Source organism: Sceloporus occidentalis, unplaced genomic scaffold (genome assembly GCF_023333645.1).
Source record: "Sceloporus occidentalis isolate IW3139 unplaced genomic scaffold, rSceOcc1.0.p SCAF_3, whole genome shotgun sequence".
Classification (NCBI taxonomy): Eukaryota; Metazoa; Chordata; class Lepidosauria; order Squamata; family Phrynosomatidae; genus Sceloporus; species Sceloporus occidentalis.
In genome coordinates this window covers 219774923-219796186 of record NW_028316983.1, presented here as the reverse complement: position 1 = coordinate 219796186, position 21264 = coordinate 219774923, and the positions used below count along the sequence as shown (strand labels likewise).

General features: G+C 40.0%; 1 protein-coding gene across 2 annotated transcripts in view; it reads right to left on the bottom strand.

The window, feature by feature from the left end:
* CPQ (carboxypeptidase Q) overlaps positions 1-21264 on the bottom strand; it is a 243225-nt gene that overhangs the window by 68176 nt on the left and 153785 nt on the right. The window lies entirely within an intron of this gene.

The following is a 21264-nucleotide window of genomic DNA, read 5'->3' as shown; positions in this document are numbered from 1 at the left end:
CTCCCATCTCTGCTGTTCGCTGTCTCTGCAACCATATTTCTCAATTAACTTATTTCCTTTTCTCTTCCTGCCACAAATTGCTTTTCATTTTCTCTTTATAGGACTTTCTTCACTCTGACCTTTGTTATCATTCACCTTTTCTCCCTTCCCATTGTTTCTTTTTTTACTTTAAACATCATGTAATGGTAGCAGATCTATTTGCTTAAATCGAGGGGTACACCAATCACATATAAAGCAGAAGGAGAAGTGTGTCCATTTGTCCTCAGACATTTTGTGTCTAGGGCTGGCTGAGGGGGAAAATGCTTCTGAGGGTAGCAATTTGGCAAAAAGCAAGATCCATATAAACAAGAGCAAACCAGCTCACACAAATAAACTTCAAGTGATGACTGGTGGCTTCTATGTTTCCCAGACAATGAATCTGCTCCAGGTTTCAGTGCAAATGTTAAAGGTACAATATGACTCCTGTATCCATGGGGGTTTTGTTCTAAGAACTCTTGTGGATACCTAAAACCATGGATAATAGGGAACCCTATTATTTTTAAAACTTTATTTTTACAATACACAATTTATAAAATAGTATTATTCAAAATAGGCATATAATATAGTTTTCAAATGCACATGTTTACAATTTACTTCCCATGTTCATCCAGTTTGTATAAACTTTTATCAACATAGTTTCAGATATGGATAAGTGAAACTATGGATATTGAATTTGTGGGTGTGGCGGTCAGACTGTAATATCCAAGGTATAGAATCTTGTTCCAAAAATAATTTGGATAGTTCCTTTACAGTTTAGAGTAAAACCTAGAGCAGATTCACCAGTCCATTGAATGGAAGCCACCAGGTGGCACTGCACACAACACACAACCCTTTCCCTGCCCAAATTAGGCCATCATCTCAGTCATCCTAGAAATATCCCTGCATGACAGAGTGGAATCATTATCCTTGCTTTACATATGGGGAGATGAGCTGATGCTACCTAATATGGATGTAATTCTTTACTAGGTTTCCTAGTGAAGCAATGTGTACTTTTAGCAATTTTCTTCCAGCTGCAAGAAAGTCTTCAAAAAGCACATAGTTTTCAAAACCTATTTCCAATATGCAAAATTTGTACTTGGCTGTTATGCACAGGAAACAGCATTTTCTGTGCAGAATAAAATATTCCTCCAAAGAAATGTTTTCTGTGAAAACAATGTCTCCTGTACAGAAAATGCCACTTTGTATGCAAAACACTCACGTGTAAAGTTTGTGCAGACGAAGTCTCCAATTAAAGCATTTTCTGTGCAGGAAACCATTTTCTGTCCACAAGAAATAATATTTCTTCATATTATCTGCAGGAAACAGTATTTTCAGTGTGGAAAATGGTGTTTTCTGTAGAAAACAACCACATACAAATTTTGTACAAAACAAATCTCAAACTGCAAGACTCTTGTTAGCCCAGGATTCTTCTTGTCATAGCTTTTCATGTTTTTAACTATTTTTTGGAATATTTTTGGATATTCTTTCCATCCCTACTATGTAATGAGTTCAAGACTGAGAGCAAGTTTGAGTTAGAGAGGTCTGGCTCACAGCTAGCTCACACCTTGAGAGTGCATTCTTACATATGTTTTCTAAGAAATGAGTCCTACTATATCTAGTAAGGTTTTCCTGTTAAGTAAGCATAGAGTTCTTTCTTAACACTATGATAGTGTTTAACACAATGATACATGTCTGCTCAAAAGTAATAGTTCAATTATACTTAGAAGTGAGTCTCACTGAGTTCAGTTGGATTTACTCTCAGGTATGCATGTAGTGGGTAGCATCCATAATCCCTGATTGGCTTTGCACATTTTGTTTCAGCAGTTTATCCACATGAGAACCAATAGTAAATACTTAAATGTTGAAATGTTTTATTTCCCTGATGCCGATTTTATAATTTGCTTCAATGGTCATTATGTTATTCCACTACAGTATTTTACTTTAAAGTGCTTTATATTTTTCATAGGCTGTGTACTTCCCAGAGAACTTTAGTTCACTGAGTAGTTTAAAAGTTTACTAGATTAAGTAAATAACTGACTAAATAAACAAATAAATAAATAAAACAGAACCCAAAATATGAAAATATTACCATGTGCATATAGAAAAAGCAGAGTTACTAAAACAGCATTTCATGACTTCAAGTAAACAGAAAATAGACACAGAAGGAACAAATCTGTCATTTGCATAAGCAAAACCTCAAAAATATCCAAGGGATTTACTAGTGCACTTCTTAGCTACTATTACAACACAGGATTAGGGCCTCCTCCCCATCTCACATCAACCAGATGGCCAATGATGTCATATTAAGATAATAAAACATTAATCACGTTGAAGCCATTGCAAGTGGCCACTGCTCAGGGTCAGGTCAGGTGTTGGGGGGGGGTGTTTTCTCATTTTAGTCTACTCAGAAACATGTTCTTTTTAAATTACTGGCTAAAAATGCACCTGAAAATAAAAGGTTTTATGTGATGAATGGCACTAATGTGGTGTGGCACCAAGGGGCAGGCAGTAAGATTTGGAAGAAGTCATTGGATTACTGATGCTATAAATTATTAAATGCTAAATGGCAATGATGGATTAGATTATGTAAGGGTATAAGTGTGCCCATGGGTGGGGTGGGGTGGGGTGAATACCCAGTTCTGGCAAGGGGTTACTACCTTCTTGAGCATATGGCATTAAGTGATGTTTGTAGAAATCAACAAGGACAAGGTTACATATATGAACAAATCACAGGAGTGGGGGGGGGGAAGCAAGTCACCACAAATTTACACTTTTTCTGGAATAAACAGCAAGCAGAAGTCAACTTCTCATGAGTACTGAACAGTATCTAATGCAAGAAATAATGTCAAAACACCACAAGTGGTCACATACAGATCCCTGCTAAACCCACTCAAACACATCATTACTCCCAGATACCAAAATCCATGGATGCTCAAGTTCCATTATATACAATGTAGTAAAATGGTGTTCCTTATATAAAATGGCAAAATCAGCATTTGCTTTTTAGATTTTTTTAATGGGGGAATATTTTCAAGCCATGGATCATTTAATCTGTGGATACAGAATCCATGGATACGGAGGGCTAACTCTAAAACCAAAAATATACATTTTATAAGGTAACAGCTATATTAGCAATAAGAAGAGTTTGGTAAAATGTGTTCCCTTCAGCACTGACTTTGTTCACAGCTGTGCAGACAGTAATGGACAGTGATAACCTTTCTTACTGCTACTCTGTCTATATCATCCCTCTCCTAGCAGTCTTCCAAGTAACAACAGTTGCCCCTCTGTTTTCACAGGGGATCCTTCCGGACCCCCACCCCCACCCCCCCACAAAAACAACAACCACCAATATTCAAAGCTCATTGACCTGAATGGTTCTGGTGTGTGCCCATGGGTGTCGGTGGGTGCATGCCACAGACATGTGCCCCATTTTGTCCCCCTCCATTTGCCGCTCAAGCATAAGAGAGGGATCTGGATCCCAAGTCTGCAAAAATGGTGGGGCGACTGTACAACAATTTTTACAAAGGTGTTTGTGTAGTGGCAGCATGTTGAGGTGCAGTGAATCTACTCTCAATTTTTCCCCAGACTTTACAGGAGCTATCCCAATTAACTTCTTTGGAGGATAGAGTTCAGTCCCTTTAAAGTCTAGAATACAACCCAAAGCCACACACTTAACATGGAAGCTACTACTATATTTGAGAGTCCTGCGATGAATTCCTGCTGGTACATTTGTCTGTACCAGCTTGTAATACTCCTAAGTAATCAGCTATGATCATCACGTGTGGTGAGGGAGAGCAATTATGGTTTTCTCTGAAATCTAATCTAATTCACAGACAGACAATATTGATTGAATGATTGACTCACTCATTACATTTACATTTTGTCTTTCCTTCAATGAGCACAAGAGAGCATAATGACTCTCTTCCTCCCCATTCAGTCCCCATAACAATCCTGTAAGGTAGGTCAAGCTAACAAAGGGTGACCCATCCAAGATCACTTGCTAAAATTATACGATTTTGTTTGGATGCCCCCAAGTCCCAGTTCAGCACCTCCGGTGGGCCACACTTGATTTGGTATAGAGTTGTCTAAGGAGTTATTTGTAGTGTAAATAACATACTTCCACTAACCCTTAACTGGATTGAATGAGTCCTATGAGAGATGCAGCCCAGTGATGAAACTGGGGAGATAAATGGGAACAAGCTGACATTTTGCTGTCAGTGGTCTTCTAAAAGTGAATGGTTAGAAGTTCTAGTGTAGCCTTGCCCAACCTGCTGCCTACTCTGGAACGCTCTAGATATGTTGGACTGCAGCTTTTTTACTACAACTTTCTCCACAACCTCTCACCTACCAACCACTCACTCCACAACCTACTCACCCACCAACCACTAGTCTAGGATTGTTGGAGAGAGAAGGAGGGAAGCGGTGTGGAACAGTGCTCAACAACATTCTTATCATTGTGCCCTCTTCCTGCTCTCCACTGGGAAGGCAATACCCATATTGTGATGAAATAGCTGTGGCTGAAAGTTTAGGTTTAGAAGTTCGGGCCCCATTTGACAGAGCTTTATCATCCTGCTCCACAATTTGTTATAATTACAGCTGCAAACGCTGCACCCCATGCCCAAGGTGGTAAACTTACACACATCTGTAGCTTTCTATATTTGAAAGAGCACCAGTTTAAAAATGTTGGTGAGGTAACCCTGATTCCCTACACAAGTTTTTAAAGGGGTTGTGAAAGCAAGATCTTAAAAGTAATGGCAAGCCATTCGAAATCTTTGAGATTCAGCTGCCATTCTATAACCAATTTTTCCATCAGAAAATTTAGCCCAGTTGAGAATTGCCAATGTGCATCTTGTCTCTTTCAATGCTTTGCCTTTAAAAGAAAGAAAGAAAGAAAGAAAGAAAGAAAGAAAAGATGTACTCAAGAGGAGGAACCTAACTGCATGGATCCATATTTCAAACCAGAGAATATGAAGTAAAAGCAAATTCCTGTCTAAATATTTCTGGGGTTTTGATTTGCAAGATACAATAAGCTCACATCGAATAGCTGAGTCTTCTCAAAATCCACGTGACTTTCCATTTAGCTGGATGGGATTTTAAAGAGAGGTGTAAGTTACACAGGATATATAAGTAACTGTTGTGCTGATATTAGATAGAGAGGCTTAGCAAAATGAATTACTTCAGCTTTCTTAAAGATATTACTTTCTGTCATTACTGCCCTGTAGTCTGATTTCTTTTAAATCCATTTGTGGAGGTGAAATATAATACAAGCAGGATGTGTATGACATGTTTCATTATGGTTGCTTGTTCATTTTTGGCAGCTTCTCCTAGCTTTTCCATTCTAGGCGGGGGAAAGAGGGTGATTTGATTTCACAAGGCACAAGAGATTCCCTGAATGCCACCGGTATTTAACAGTCTGAGTGGAAACTTACTCAACACCTTTTAAACAGGACCTGATGACAATACACCAGACTATCTATAACATGGATGCAGAAACAACCACAACAGCTACATATTTAGACACATATTCCATTACAGCAGCCACAGACTCATGTGTCAAACGCATGACTAATATACAACCTCATGCAGGGCTTGGCATTGTTTTCTATAAATAAAACAGAGATACTGCATTTGCTTTCCCACAATGGTCTGCAACAAAAAAAAAATTAATATAACGGTGGATTTGACACTTCATTATGTCATTTGAACTAGCCAGGAAACACTCAGTTCAGCAACACTGAATTATTTCTTTCTAACATTTTAATCCATTTTTTCCTACAAGCTAAAAGTGTACACATAGGTTCAGATAGTGTTTGTAAAAGTTACTTTATATGACATCTCCCAGACCCTTTCCAGTCTTTTGTGACCATCCAGACTGGGGGGTTCTTGGAGGTATAGTTCGGAAAGGTAACTTTTATAAGCTTGGCATATAAGCCCAGGTCCATCACATGCTGCATGTAGAGTGACAATTGACCCCCTATTGGAAAAACACACACAGTATCAGCATACACATCCATCCACTTCAAGAGGACTTGGCAGCAGAAAATTAACAGTATCAGTACAAGCAGGCCTCCCTATCCATATCTTGATTAATGGATCATTATTGGGATTAGAGCCAATGCATAAAATGGTAGAAATGCTAACCACATAGGAATAACTTATTCAGTCTAATTTCTCTCCAGTGATGTATGAACATAGAAAGCCAGGCTGGGGTTACATGCAGCGCACAGGCTACTTCCAGCCATCACTAACCTTTCCCCAAAGCAACCTCAAAGTTAAAAAAAGAAGGATGAAATATTAAGACTTGAGCACACACTTCCTTATAAAACCCCTTGTTCCTCAACCCTGACCCCAGCACCAAGAACTAGCTCTTACTGACCAAGAAATTCAGGCCTCATTTAAACTGGTTTGCAATTCACCTTCGCTCTGTATCAATGAATCGATTCCAGAAGGTCTGTTGTTCCCACTATGAAAGCAGATCTTTTCATTATCCTTTTGTAATCACTGCTTTTTTGGCACAACTGTCGCCCCCACTTGTTTGCGCCACTTTAAAATGCATGTCAATCATCTACGCGTCATCAGCAATGTAAACGGCAGCCTGGCTTGGGAACTGTATATATATATTTAAAAATGATAAAAGATTTGATTCATTGGTTTTGCATCTACTTTCCTCACTGAGCTGCCATTGGCCCAATCGCTTGACTTGTCACCCGAGTAAATTCAAGTAGTTGCAAAATCAATGAATCAAATCTTCTATCAATTTTTTTTAAAATGACGTGCCCATAGGTCACACCACAAGCACAAAGGCAGTGCTGGGTGTGTGTGTGTGTTATGGTGGATCTACCAAAAACTGAGGAGGGATGGTAAACACCCTTCTGCCATTAGTCCCTCCCCTCCAGAATGCTATGATTCAGATCCGTTGTTCCCACTTGTTAAACATGCTTCAGAATCAAAAAAGTGTCAGGAAAGAATATACAGAATACTATTTTAAAGTGCTGCACTGATTAAAGGAGGCTCTGAAGGGAAAATGGCAAGGGAAGTTGTGGAAAGGTGTTCTTTTTTTTTTTTTTAACAGGACAATTCACCTGCTCACAGGGCTGGCAAGACAATGCATGTTTTAAAGAATTTGGGGGTTGCGTGCATAGACTGTTCAGCCTGTTCACCAGATCTTGCTCCATCTAGCTATTTCCCATTTGCAAATTTTAAAAAAAGTTTGAAAGGAAGGAAATTTTTGAATGATTCAGAGATTATAGTAACAGCAGAACAGTATTTCAATGATCAGACATACAAATTTTTTTGTAAGGGTTAAAAAAAAAACATGGGAAACAATGTGCCAAGTGCATAAAACTTTGGGGTGAATATGTGGAATAGCATGTAAGTTTAATGGCTCTAGGTCATTCCCTTTTTGGTCAGCACCCCCCTCATATGGAACATTGAAATCAAACTATATGCCCTAACTAATACCATGCCCAGTACTAATAATACTATGTTATGGGGTAGGACACAGGTAAGATAATAGCTCCTCCCACTCTCCTCCAATCTCTCCCACAATTCTAGGGTTCTTTGATCATCATCATCATCACCACCACCAACAACAACAACAACTCAGGGACAACCCAGGGCAGACATCCCCCTCCCAACGTATTTCACAATGTTTGTATGTGGAAAATATGCATGAGAAATACATACAATTGAAAATGCACACAAATACTATTTAGTCTCTGAGATGAGAATATGCACATTTCAAAAACATAATTAATGAGTACATTTCAAATTACATATACAAAGAATCAACTTTTCCTGTGGAAAAAATAACCAAAAATCACAAGGTGATTATGGACACAAATCTGAACTATTCTTGATAAATTCAAGTTTTTTATGTTGTCATACCCCCGATTCTTGGCATGTTATCCAGTCACTCAGTCATTTAAATCCACTGAAATACAGGGAGAGGGGAAAAAATGCAAGAAGGCCTCTTTGGATAAGATTACACCAGAGGCATGACCCAAGGAGGAGTGCGAAACTTGGAGGCCCTGATTCCACCTTCTCCTTCCAAACTTTTTTATGTGTAAAATTTGCACATGAGTTAAGCTAAATAATGAATTTACTTGAATAAAACTCTTCTAATTTGAATAATGTGGTTTCCTTATAAATATTTAAAATATGAATATATGTGGATGTGCAGGAGAAAATATTCACACTAAATACATAAAATATTTTTATTTATATACTATGTTGAAGGGGTGTGCAATGTCCACATGTAGATGTAAAGGGGGGGTCTCATGTGTAAAAGATGTGAGTACCAGTCGGTTATACTCTTCTGAATTGGCTTCTCAGTGGAGTTTTCAAGGGAAGCTGTATGATATGAGACAACTGTTTGATTTGGGGGACTGGCAGTACATGAAGAGGAGAAGTTAGTATTATGGAGAAAGTATATAAATTTTCTCTGTGTGTGATTAAAATTATGTGGAAGAAAAGGGTCACTGAGAAGACAGAGAGAGCTCAAAAGCTAGAGGCTGAGGGTGATATGAAATGGTCTCCAGTTACAACTTCAAAGATAATTCTGGCAAAGAACATAGCAGATAAAGGGAACAGAGATGCACTAAGAGGCAAGCACAAGACATTCAGTGTTGGACATCTTCCCTTTAGTGAAGTAATGGTCCAATTAAGTATGAAATGTACAGCAACAGACATAAGACTGGACAGGGATTAGAGGAACATTTGTGATCAATCTATGCTGAGGTAATAGCTGCATGATTTCAAGATAAAAAAAGAAAAATGGCAATGGGAGAATGAGGTAGGAAGAACTCTCTAAAAAGAAAAATATAAAAGAAGATTAGGTTGTACTGGTATTTCTGAAAGGGCTAGGTTTGTTAGTCTGGCTACGGACAGATGAACAACCAGGCCACCAATATTTAGTGTCTACAAGAATGGCTTGAAGATTCTAGGAGCTGAAACCAGAAAAATTAGTTTTTCCAAGTGCTATTACAATTTCTGCTGCAAGATCTGCCTGACTTTCAAACCAAAGCTGAGAAATGCTAAAACTTTTTTTCCATGAAAAAATTCTCCTTTCAGACATGTTGCAGCATTCCTGATGGAAACAGATAAAGGGGCTGTGCAGACCGTCGCTAAGGTGTGGCCTGCAGCTGCCCCTTTTACAGCCAAATCGGGGTCGCGGCAACCACATGCTGCAGCCCTGATCTGATCTGGCCTTTGCAGGGTGCAAATAGGAGCTGCAAAAAGCGGCTCCTTTTTGCGCCCTGTAAAGGGCATGATAGCCATGGATTTACAGTGCTCCTTCAGCGCTGTGTCATACGAATGCAGCAACAGAGGAGTGCCGTGGGGCCACACATGGAGTGGTGTGGTGCGGCGCATGGCGTCACACCGCCCTAGGGGCAGAACCGGGGCATGTGTCATATGGATGCTATGCCCCGACTCTGCCCCAAATCTGGCCTTTCCTGTCGGTGTGCACAACCCCGAAGTCTCCCGTCTTTGCCCTTAGTGACATCAACATCATCACCACATTGTCAAATCTAACTGGAGATGCAGCACTGTGAAGTCATCTGGTTCTATGAGTGATGCGTGTTTTGGGCAAGTGTAAAAGTAAGCAGCTCTGGCCAGAAACAAATAGCATTATACAATCTGAGTAGGCAGATATCACTGTGGAAAAAATGACTTCAGTGTTTCCAGAAAAGAAACCCGCATCAGAGAGAGAATGCTACTCATGATCTGCTCAGTTGTTCATTTGCCCAAAACAAGAATCACTCACAGCAGCAGATGACTTCACAATGCACCATCTCTGATCAGATTTGACAATGTGGTAATGATGGTGATGTCACTGAGTGCAATAATGGGGAAACCTCATTTGTTTTCATCAGGAATGCTGCAACATTCCTGAAAGGAGGGTTTTTTTCCATGGAAAAGTGAGATGTTTTGGCATTTCTCAACTTTGAGAGCCATGGTGCCACAGTGGTTAAATGCTGGTATTGCAGCCACAACATTGTGAGTTCAAACCTAGAGCTCAAACGTTGACTCAGACTTCCATTCTTTCATAGATTAACACAATGAATACGTAGGCTGTAAAGTGTTTAGAGAGTGCCTTTTGGCCTGTGCAAACAGGCTGTGAGTAGTCATCACACTCACTTTGTTTCCACAATGAGCACCCTAACTAACAGATGAGAGTGGCAAAATACTTGGAAGTATTCAGTCTTCCTAAGTACAAGCATGTTCTGTCATTAGTTTTGGTTAATGTTTTACTTCCCACAATGCTACAAGAATACCCAAAATCTTTCTTATACTAGAAAGATTTTGGGGTATTCTTGTAGCTCCACATTTATGTCCTTGAATGACGGGAGAAGCTAAATCTATGCTACATCTGCGCTATTATACTGAGATTGAAATTACTGTCAGATTTAAGCAACTCTTTGACGAAGCTAATTAATGATTTAGTTTTGTAGAAACACAGCTATTGGATGGAGGCTTTTACAGAAATGGTTTTAAAAACTGGATAAACGGTCTGAATGTTTTGGTTTTAATGTTTAATGATGGATTAGCATGAAGACAAGTGAACACAAAAAATTAACATTGACATGTTAAAAGACAATGTGAAATTTTGATTCTAGTTGAGTTTTTTGCTTATCTTTAACCCATCCCTCCCCACCAGTTGTGAGTACATCAATGACTGGACATTTGCATTCCAAGGTATGGTGTTACAAGGCTCATTGATGTCATTAGTCAAAATGTGCAGGTGCAGGTACCATTACTACAGTGGTATTTCTAATTCAACAACATGCATCTTCAACATAAGGACAGGTCAAGCTGTCAATTTTCTTTTATCCCATATTCAACTTTTTCAAATGTCAAGTTGTTTTCATGAAATTTATGGAAAAGATTTTGGGAAATTCTTATAAAAAATGAATGTAAAATCTTCTGCCATCTGCACCAACCAAGTCCAGTAGTTAAAGCAGTTTCTAGTATGGAGAGGACCATGTTGCACTTCTCTGCTACACAATAGTTAAAGATAAGAAATCAAATCATGACTTCTATAAAACTAGTAAGATACAGGAACTTTGGCATTCAGCTTTAATTTTGTTTTAGCTTTTTCTTATTGATTTAAAATGTTTATAATTCTTGTTTGCACATTATTGCATTTTTATTGTTCAGTGTATTACATAATGATATGACATTTCCCCCCCAAAATAAGATGTCCACCAGCAAAAGCATATGGCAATTTTAATTCAACGCCACAAATATGGCTGAATACACATGGACATAAAGGTTGGAGGTCTTTCGTTTTGCTTTTTCTCTTGCATTAAAAATCTCAAGTTCTTTCTGTTGAATTTATTTTGAAACATTCCTATCAGAAGAGAGCTAAATGAAATTCTTATGCATATTGTCCTAGAAGTGCTTTATCTGTCATGAATAACATACCTGCAGAGCCAAGAGGACATCATGTTTCCTGTTTTTAAGTGGTAATTTAAAGTTTGGACTGCAAGCCAAGTAAGCTTTTGTGAGTTTACTAAACCTTTCTTGCATAGTTTCCAAGCCAACAATAACAAAAGTAACAAAATATCTCCAGCACAATTGCCTTAGGGAAAAGACATATGACTCTTGTGCTAACGTCAGCCATTCTCCCCTCTTTGGTGTGTGGTGAGGTTCTTTGCTCTGCTTGTGGTAAATTTCCACTTGTGTTGGGAATGCAGGAAGAATTGTTTACCATGGGAGAGACTATAACTGCTACAACAGGCTCTGGGTGGTGGGGAGACACATCCTACAGAACAATTCTTCTTAGCCATTCTTCCTTGGTGCATTTTCCTTATATGTTTATAGCAGAGATGGCCAACTGGCAGCTTACAGGCAGATTTCATAATCTCTCATGGTTTTATTCAGATCCTGCGATCCCCGTGGAGAGCAGGGATCAGCACTAAAGCCTGGTATTCTTGAGCAGCTGCCAAAGTCCCAGTCCCCTGAAAGCATCCATCACAAATTCCTACCATGGACTCCCTATTTTTTGGCATTTTTCTCAGCACCAATCAGCTATGTCAACAGTGTTACTATATGATGCCCTCGACATTTTACAGAAGAAAACTAGGACACCTCTAGTCAAGCATCATCAGAGTGTCTTGAAGGTGTCCAAATTAACAGTGAGGATGGACACACTAGTTAGGAGAGACTGCAGCAATTTGTTTTTGCTTGAGTCTACTGAGAAGGGCAAGATTCTGTCTCTCTTCTTCTCCCCACTTGCAGAGTTGATTGAGTGCAAACAATTTTTGCACTTTGAACTCAGTTTGGAGCAACTGAACTAAGCTGAGCAGAAAGGGAGAAAGTGGAAGGAGGAGAAATTGGGACATTTTAAAAGCAGCTGAAAAAGTAGGGAAAGAGTCATTGGAACTGTTCCTGCCAGAAAAGGGACAGTTCAAGGCATGCTTTTTGCATGTAGTTAATAAGGTAAAGTTACTGCCAAGGGATTACAGCTGAGGTCAAAACTGGACAATCCAATGAAGTGGCATGGAAGCTGGAGGTGATTAGTAATGATTTTAATACTAATGTTACTAATAAATCATAATTCCTGTGTATCATTGAATGTTATGGTAAAAGTTGTGACACATACAACTCACAAAATTAAAATACCTTTAAATTACAATATCATATGCACAGCCCAAATATATTATTTACATGCACACAGCTTCATGTGGTTAAAGTGAAAATTTGGTAAGATGTCATATTTTTAAAGAAAAGTTAAAAAGAATAAATAATTTTTATTTTTTTTAAAAAAAAAATCTGAGGCCTTTCCTTTCCCTTCCTACTGAGCTACGCCCCACTCACACCACCTCTTCGGTATTTTAAAGGCACACAGCCAAACACCAGAGCCCATTTGTGCCAAAAGGTAAGTGTTTGGGGAGCAACAGTGTCACCTTCCCTTAGGGCAAGGGGTTTCAACCTTTTTGACTCATAGAGCCCTTATTTCTATGGCGAAGCCCCTAAGAGGCCTACCCTTTGTCTTACAAGTTAATGATGTTTAGGAGTATATATAAGAATAAATTCTTATTCTTTAACTTCATTCGATTTTTATTTATTTCTTTTTCCTGGAGCAGCTGCAGAGCATCTTGGAAGTGTACGTAGAGCCCAAAGGGCTCCACGGAGCACAGGTTGGGAACCCCTGCCTTAGAGTACCACCTGGTGCAGCCCACACTCCCCACACACCCCTAATGTGTGTGTGTGGGGGGGGCAGTGGGTAATACAAGGCATAAATACAAGGCAGGGAGTTTAAACCAATACCCAGAATCCAAGAAGCAAGATGAGTTGATGTTTTTATTGCAGTCCTCCCTTCTGCAATAAACCTTGGCAACAGATAGATAGACAGACAGATATATTTATATTTAGGAAGAATGATTTTATTTTGAATAGCAACAGAATACTATTCATCTTAATGGAAAATACAATGAAATATACTAGAGTGCCTACTCACTTTGCTATGCAGAGGTACATATGGATAGCCAAATTCAAGGCTTTTGTTCTCCCTTTTTAAGGAGATTACGGAAGTTGGATTCAAAAGTGCTTCAACCAGAGGACATCTTTAGAGAAGACTGCCCTATGTGGCATAGCCTCACCGTTATGAAAATCTTTGATGTTAGGCTTTCTCCCCAGCCTGAGTAATTAGAAGCTTCTCCACTAAGGTCATTATCACACAACGGAAACTGGAAGTATAATCCAGTGTCATCCCGAATGCAATCATGGGTATTCACATTATTGCGCGAAAGGTTATCACATGCATTCGCTGGCATTCCAAACGCAAGTCCACAGCAATCCAAAATTAAGTAAATTCAGTGAACTAGTGAATTCACAAATCCTATTCCCAGGCTACTTTGCATTCAATTTGATGTTGTTTGGTGTGATATGCATATCTGCTGTGGCCCTGGTATTCCCCCACATCAATTCCCATGATCCTCCATTTTGTTTTGGCTTCCAGGGCTCCTAGGTCTTCCCCGGCAGCTGGGAGGAGAAGCAGCTGTTTTTGACAGGAAAGTGGGGGGAGGCTCTCCATTAGGCATTCTTCAAGCTCTCTCTCTGCTCAAAACAGTGGGCTTGGGGCTTGCCCTGCTCCTGGCCCCTTGTGCCCCTCAGGGACCTTTTTGCCTTCCTTCTTTCCTTCCTCCAGGGCCAGGGGGCTTTAAAAAGAGAGAAAACTGCCCCCCTTTTGATTAGCCCCAAAGAGTTCTTCTTCTTCCCTCATTCCACTTCTTTTGGGGGAGAATGGAGTGGGGCATCCTGGGGAATGGGGGTCTCTTTCCTGCCCTCACGGGCATCGCTCTGGGCTCACAACAAACTCCAACTCCCAGAATTCCATAGCCTTGAGCCACAAAGAGTTAAAATGGTGCCAAACTGGGTTATTTCTCCAGTGTGGATGTAGCTTTAGTCGCCAGCTCTGGTTCCTACACAGCTTCCCCTCCCCTTTCCCCTCTTCCGACTCATGGCGAAGTAATGAATGCACAAATAAAATGAATTGCCTACATAACGTGAAATAAAGGATAATGAATGAACAAATAACGTGAATTGCCTACATAACGTGAAATAAGGGGTAATGAATGAACAAACAACGCGTGAAACAAGGCAAAACCACAGGAACCGGATGCAAGCCCTGCCAGAAGAGTAAAAAGGTCATGATCTGATTCTGTCCTCACTGAGCATGTGCAGGGATGCTAATTCGAATTTTAAACTATGAAGGGTATGTACTCATATGATAATTTCCTTCGCATTTGCCCTACTTTTGCTTTGGGATGGGCACTGTGTTCTTCTGTGCATTTGATAACCATCTGCGTAATAGAGTTCATTTTCTAATTGGCCCTACTTTCTTTTCTTTCAAAATTGGGAGACATTCCTCCCATGTGATAATGGCCTAAGAGTTAGGAGCTAGATATTTATGAAGCTGATTAATGTCCAGGTGAGATATTTAGACATCTATCTCAGCACTGTCTATTCTGATTGGCAGTTGCTCTTCAGGGTTTCAGGCAGAGGACTTTTCCATCAGGCACCACCTTATTTTTTTTTTTAAAAAAATACCCAAACTAGCAATGTTTCAGTATGAGGTTGGGCCTTTATGCCCAATTCTAGGCTTAAAAAAATTATCCTCGTTGCTGAAGCAGCTGTTAACAATTTTCTCTGTAAAAATTGCTTTCTTACACATTCTCAGTACAAGTTTATTTAGATTCCATAGATGCAATATGAGAGCAATTCCAGACTAGAAAAATGCCACGTCCCCTCATCCCCCACCTTTTTCTGACAGAAACATAAGATTTGTTTTGCCCTCTGAACTAGACCCAACCCTGCCATTGTCAGTTTTTTCTTGTGCTTTCCCACTTTGCTCCCATAATTTTCTCTTCTAGCCCCAGGCTAAATGGTATGTTAAATATTTAATATGTGACATATATATTAAAACACATACACATTAAAAATAATAATGCTGCAGTGGCTTCATTCTCAATGGCTTTTTGCATCTCTTCTGATTACCTTTATTATAACTGTTGTGAGTATACTTACATCTGCAATGAAGACAACGCCTATAGCAAATCTAGTCCCAAAGTTACATTTCTAGCAACCCTTTGAAAAAAATGTACATGAGAAGAAGTACAATATGGGTGCAGTGATTCAACTTGTGTGAGACTACCCTTGAAATAAACATATCTATGTAACCATCTTGACCATATAGTAAAGTAAAGTATCATCCAAAATCCACAAAACAATGGAATTTAAAGTTTATTTCCTGGATAGAATCTCACATTACCCACATGGTCAGAAGGCAGAAGGGCCAAGCAGCATGAATACCCTTCCATACCATCTGAACTTAGGACAACAACCACAACATTTTGACAAAATGCAGGGCTATGACTAACACTGTCATTTTTACCTCTTTCTTTCATCTGTATGATTTTTAACACCTTTGCCTGATGAAGAAGCCAGTGGAGCTTTGACAGCTTACAAGATGTATTATTAGTATTTTGGTTGTCCCGATCACTCTTTTGTGGATTTTGGATGATACTATACTACCCTTGAAGAAGACTCAGGAGTGGCAGGTAGTGCAAACTGCTTGACTGCAGACTGGAATAGCATATAGATATCATAAAATGCCAGTCTTAAAAGAATTGCATGAGCTGCCAACACACTTCCAGACTGAATTCAATGTGGTTGTGATGATATTTAAACCTCTAAATGGGACATTGATGCTTGAGTAAGTCTCTCCCTATATATGCTTACCTGAGCAATGGAGTCTGTTCCACAAGTAAGGTCCAATGCATTGTGTTGGGACATGGGAAAGGGCCTTCTCAGCCTTGGCACCTTAATGGTGAAATGGCTTCCCTTTGGATGCCTAAACTGAGACCAATTATGATTTCATTTAGGCACCAAGTAAAAACTGCCCTTCCATGATAACCACCCTTTTCCTATTGCTGTTAACAACAGGAAAAGAACTGTCTGATTTTTCAGCATTAAAGAGATGGTTCTCCTTCCCAGCAAGCAAAGAGGAGCAATGAGAAGTGGAGTGAATGTGTGTGTACTGTGCAGCCATTAATGTGTTTGTCTAGGGATGCGATTCTTTACTAATTTTCTTCTTGAAGGAAGCAATGAGTAGTTTTAGCAATTTACTTTCTGCTGAAAGAAAATCTTTTAAAACCATGCAATTTGCTAAGACTATTACCAGTTCAAGATTTGTTCTGTACAAAATTCACAGGCATTGGCTGGAATCTTGTATGACTTTTCACTCAATGTAAATTTGCATGCTCTTAACTAAGTAGCAAAGGAGCTAAGGAACCCATGTACCGAATTGCAAAGATATGTAATGGCACCAGCAAGAGTGCCCAATGTACATCAGGTTGCCCGATATGCATTGTGGGCCCAATGAGCATCAGGGACCATAATGCGTCATTCCCAGTTTGCTTTGGTCCCTTTCCGAGCTCTATTATGTAGTTATAGAACAGCAGCCCTCTACTGGAGTGAATGTTGTGCATCTTCACAATTCTGTTTCCCACAGACACAAGTCTACTTAGAAGCAGCTGCAACAAGACTGGCTGTTATTTTTATACAGAAATAAGCTTTTGTGTGTGTGCAGAACATCATTTTCTTCACTGAAATACTATCTTGTCTGAATAACATGCCATTTTAAAGAGAGAGGCAAGGCAGCTCCAACAGGCCTTGCCTGCCAAGAAGACGTCCCTCCTTTCAGCCACCATCTTGGGGAGAGAGAGGCAAGGCAGCTCCAACAGGCCTCCGAGGGTACATCTGCTGGACTTTTCCCTTTCCTCACTGCCATTCCCTTCTCCTTTTGTGTCTGTCTTTTTTATATTGTAAGCCTGAGGGCAGGGAAATGTCTGATTTACAAATTGTCAGCCACTCTGATAGCCTTGGCTGAAGAGCGGAGTATAAATAAATTATTATTATTATTATTTCCTACAGAGAAAATGCTGTTTTCTGCATAAAAATACCATTTCCAGATTTTCCACTGAATGAGTCCCCAACTACAGCTTTTTCTTTTTTCTTTTTCTTTTTTGCACAGGAAACAGCAAAATGCTGTTTTTTGTACAAAACAACCAAGTGTCAATTTTGTCTTGAATAAGTCCTGAACTGTGGAGATTCTCATCAGTCCAGGATTTTTCTCACCAAGAAACACTTTAAAAACCCTTTAAAATATTTTCAGATATCCTTTTTATCCTTAGTATGTGCACATGGGTAGTTCTTGACTCTCAAGCTTTGGGGGGCAAAAACAGTTGAGCATGCCATCACTTTGACACTGCATGAGATTTGTTTAAAATATGCAAAACATGTATATTTTTAAAAAGCATTTCCTCACAAAGTCCACATTGTGTACACATTTTATCATACAATTGTTGTTTACTTCATTTCTAATTTATGGCGACTGTAAGGGGAACCTACTATGGGGTTTTCTGCTGAGGCTGAGACAGTGAGACTTGCCCATGGTCACTCAGTGGACTTCTATGACCCAGCAGGGATGTGAACCTTGGTCTACTAGTGTCCTAGTATTTTTTTTAAACTGACAGCTATCTCACAAATTTTGGTAAACAGCAAAAAAAAAAAATGCTTTAATTTCATTGTTGGTTGCAACTACAGCAAAGCCACTGAATCGTTATGAAACTGGTAGGTAAACACTTACATAGCTGTCATTGCTTTAATAGGTCTATTCAAGTTTGAACTAACATTTTGATTCAGATCTAAAGGATAATTGCATCCTGATCCACACACAAAGTTCAAGAAAGTGTGGGTCAATGCATTTCACTTAAGAAGGTAGGCCATAAAATTCCTAATACCATAAAATAGAGATTAAGCTATAGGAGACAGTTTCTTGATGCAGAACTGTATGAACTCTGTCACAAGTTAGTGGATGCAAACCAGACAGAACATGGGTGTGTGGGGGAGTCTGAATAGACATCTTCACATTCAGAGAAGCCATCTTCCACCGCAATGAGTTGCTATGGAAACAGAAACAGGAGCACGTTCCATGGCCTTTATGGGTGCATGGGTTTTCTTTGTTTCCAAGAAGAAAACTGTTCTCTCATTGTCCATTCTGCCTAGGAAGCACTAATGCCAAGGTAACTAATTCCTTAAAACCATAAGAGACACTTATTTCCATGGAACAGCTCCAGATAGACTCTGGAGACAAGCTAGATGTGATATACATTTGGTGTCACTTTTTTGTGACATCTTTTTTAAAAGCAACAACAACCCAAAATCAGCTTTAAGAAGCTGTAAAGTTGAGTACGAGATGTTTGTTTTTCTTCCTTTTTTTCTGCTTAAAATACCCAGGTGCTTTTCTTACTGTAACAGAAAAGATGCAGGTGTGCAGAGACTATATTTCTTTGGGGACAAATGCTCTTCTTCCACTCGGAAAGAATCGTAGGATGCTAGTATTGTAAGGACCCTCAAGGATAATTCAGCCTCTATTCAGTGCAGGAATCCACAGTTAAAGGATCCTTGGGAGATGACCATTTAATCTCTGTTTAAAAACTTCCAAGTAAGGGGAGTTCATTACCATCTTGTAAGGTTATCTTTTAAACTGTTGACCAGCTTTTACTATCAGGAAATTGTTCTTACTTTTTAACTGGAATTTCCTTTCTTGCTATTGGTATCCATTGGTCTAGGTTCTATCCTCTGCAGCAGCAGAAAACAAGCTTGTGTATCTTCCACATGATTGCTTTTCTTACAAGGAGATCTAGCACACCCCAATAAAACACACCCAGCTTCCACAACTGTTTCCCATGGGGCTTGCTATTCAGGCCACATTCGATTATTAGTTGCCCTCCTCTGTATATATTGCAAGTTGCTGATATTCTTCTTAGACATCTCCACTGTCTTGACTCTTAGCTCTTCCCTATAATTTGTTGGCACTACATCAAAAAAGACCATACATGAGGTTAAAGAGCAGAAGAGAGGATACGGCCATTAGTCACAGTGAGGTGACTGTCTCAAGTGACAGATTCTGAGTGTTGCTTGCAGCAGCTTTGAAGGTGTTCTTCCTGAGCCCCTCAAGCAGAAATTTATGTGCAACACAACTGTGCTGCATCCCTGAAACTAGCTTGCCACCCAATTCTCAATTTAATATAAACTTTCAGGGACTAAAGATTTTACTGCATGAGAAAAGAAAGGCGAAATGGATTAGGAAAGTAGTGGCTTTCTCCGTGCCGCTCTTCATGCCCCCGTCACTCTTCCATTCTCTTCTTGAGGGGAGATAGTCATCAAAGCATGTCTTTTGCTGAACGGATTTTTCCCATTCGACAAAAAGCACATTTTGACAACCACCTCCTTTTGGGAAGAGAAAGGAAGTGCTAAAACATGTTGTGGGTCAGCACAGAGAAAGTCGCTATGAACCTGATCTATTTCACCTTTCTTTTCTCATGTGGTAAAGTCCATACCTACGTTATTCTGGAATATCAGTATGAAAAGGGATCTTGTACCACCTTTGAGGCTAACAGTATGAAAGAAGTTGTAGCATAAATTTTCGCAGACTTAATCTGCTTCCTAAAATGCATGGAGTGAAGTAGATCAAGTCTACAAAACTTATAATATAAACTATGGCGCGTTACACACCGCCATAAGGGACGTCCTTAGGACGTCCCATTTTGAAAAAGGGGTGTCTCTTCCAGACACCCCTTACCCTATTACGTACAGAGTCCATAACAAATGGCAGCGGCTGTTCCACACGGCCGCCACCATTTTGATGTAGCGGACGCTCTGCGTCCGCACATCGCAGCCCAGAAGTGACACCACGAGTACGTGCTTTGGCACTTGTGGCGTCTCTTCCGGGTTGCCGGAAGGAGCATGATTTTCACGCACCTTCTTTACAGCGTGGAGGAGTCATGCGGTTTGGCTGCTGCAACTCCTCCGCGCTGCAACCGGCAGCAGCCCAAGACCGCCCCTTTTGGGCGGTCTATAATGGGCCATAGTTACATCAAGATATTTTTCTTTTACAGAGATGTTATTAGGCCTACTGTCCTCTCCCAACCTGACATATACACTGTGAATGACTTTTCTGCCTCATTTCCTGTTCCCCCTTCAAGCCTCCTCTTCCTGCATCTGTTTTAATATCTGAGCTCCATATTTGGTATTGCATAGTAGATACAATTCTGTACTTAGTCAGTGGTGTCCCTGTGCTTGGTGCCACCCAGTGTGAGTGCTGCTGCTTGCTGCTTGAGGAGGGCACAGCTGGCTGCTGATGGCCACTTGGGATCCAGTGTAGCTGCTCCTGAGAACATCTGTGCCGGAGTCTAAATGAAAGGCATCCCCCCGCCACCGAACAGCAGGTGCCGCTGGGGTGGTGTGCTGTCCTCTGACAGCCACTTGGGATTTGGCCGTGCCAGACTATAAATGGAAGGCACTGTTTCCCCATTTTGGGTCTTACACAGCTGCTGGGCAAGCAAGAAAGGGACATGACACCCATTCTCACACAACAAGCTGCCGCGCCAGCCCCACAAAGGGTGTACCAGCCCACCAGATGGACATCCCCTTCTGGAGTGTCATCCGGTACAGTTTCTACCCTACTAGTAATGCCAATGTACTTGGTAGTGAGCAAATTTAGTCAGCTTTGGTTTACTTGGCTTCTCTTCATGGAATGGAGATGGGCCTAGAGAGTGTGGAATGTTACTTTAAAAAAAAAAAAAAAAGGAACTAGTCACTTTCACTACTTTGATCACCCAACAAGTGACTAGTTCTTGTTAATATAGTCCAGAATGTATCTCTGCTTGTTAC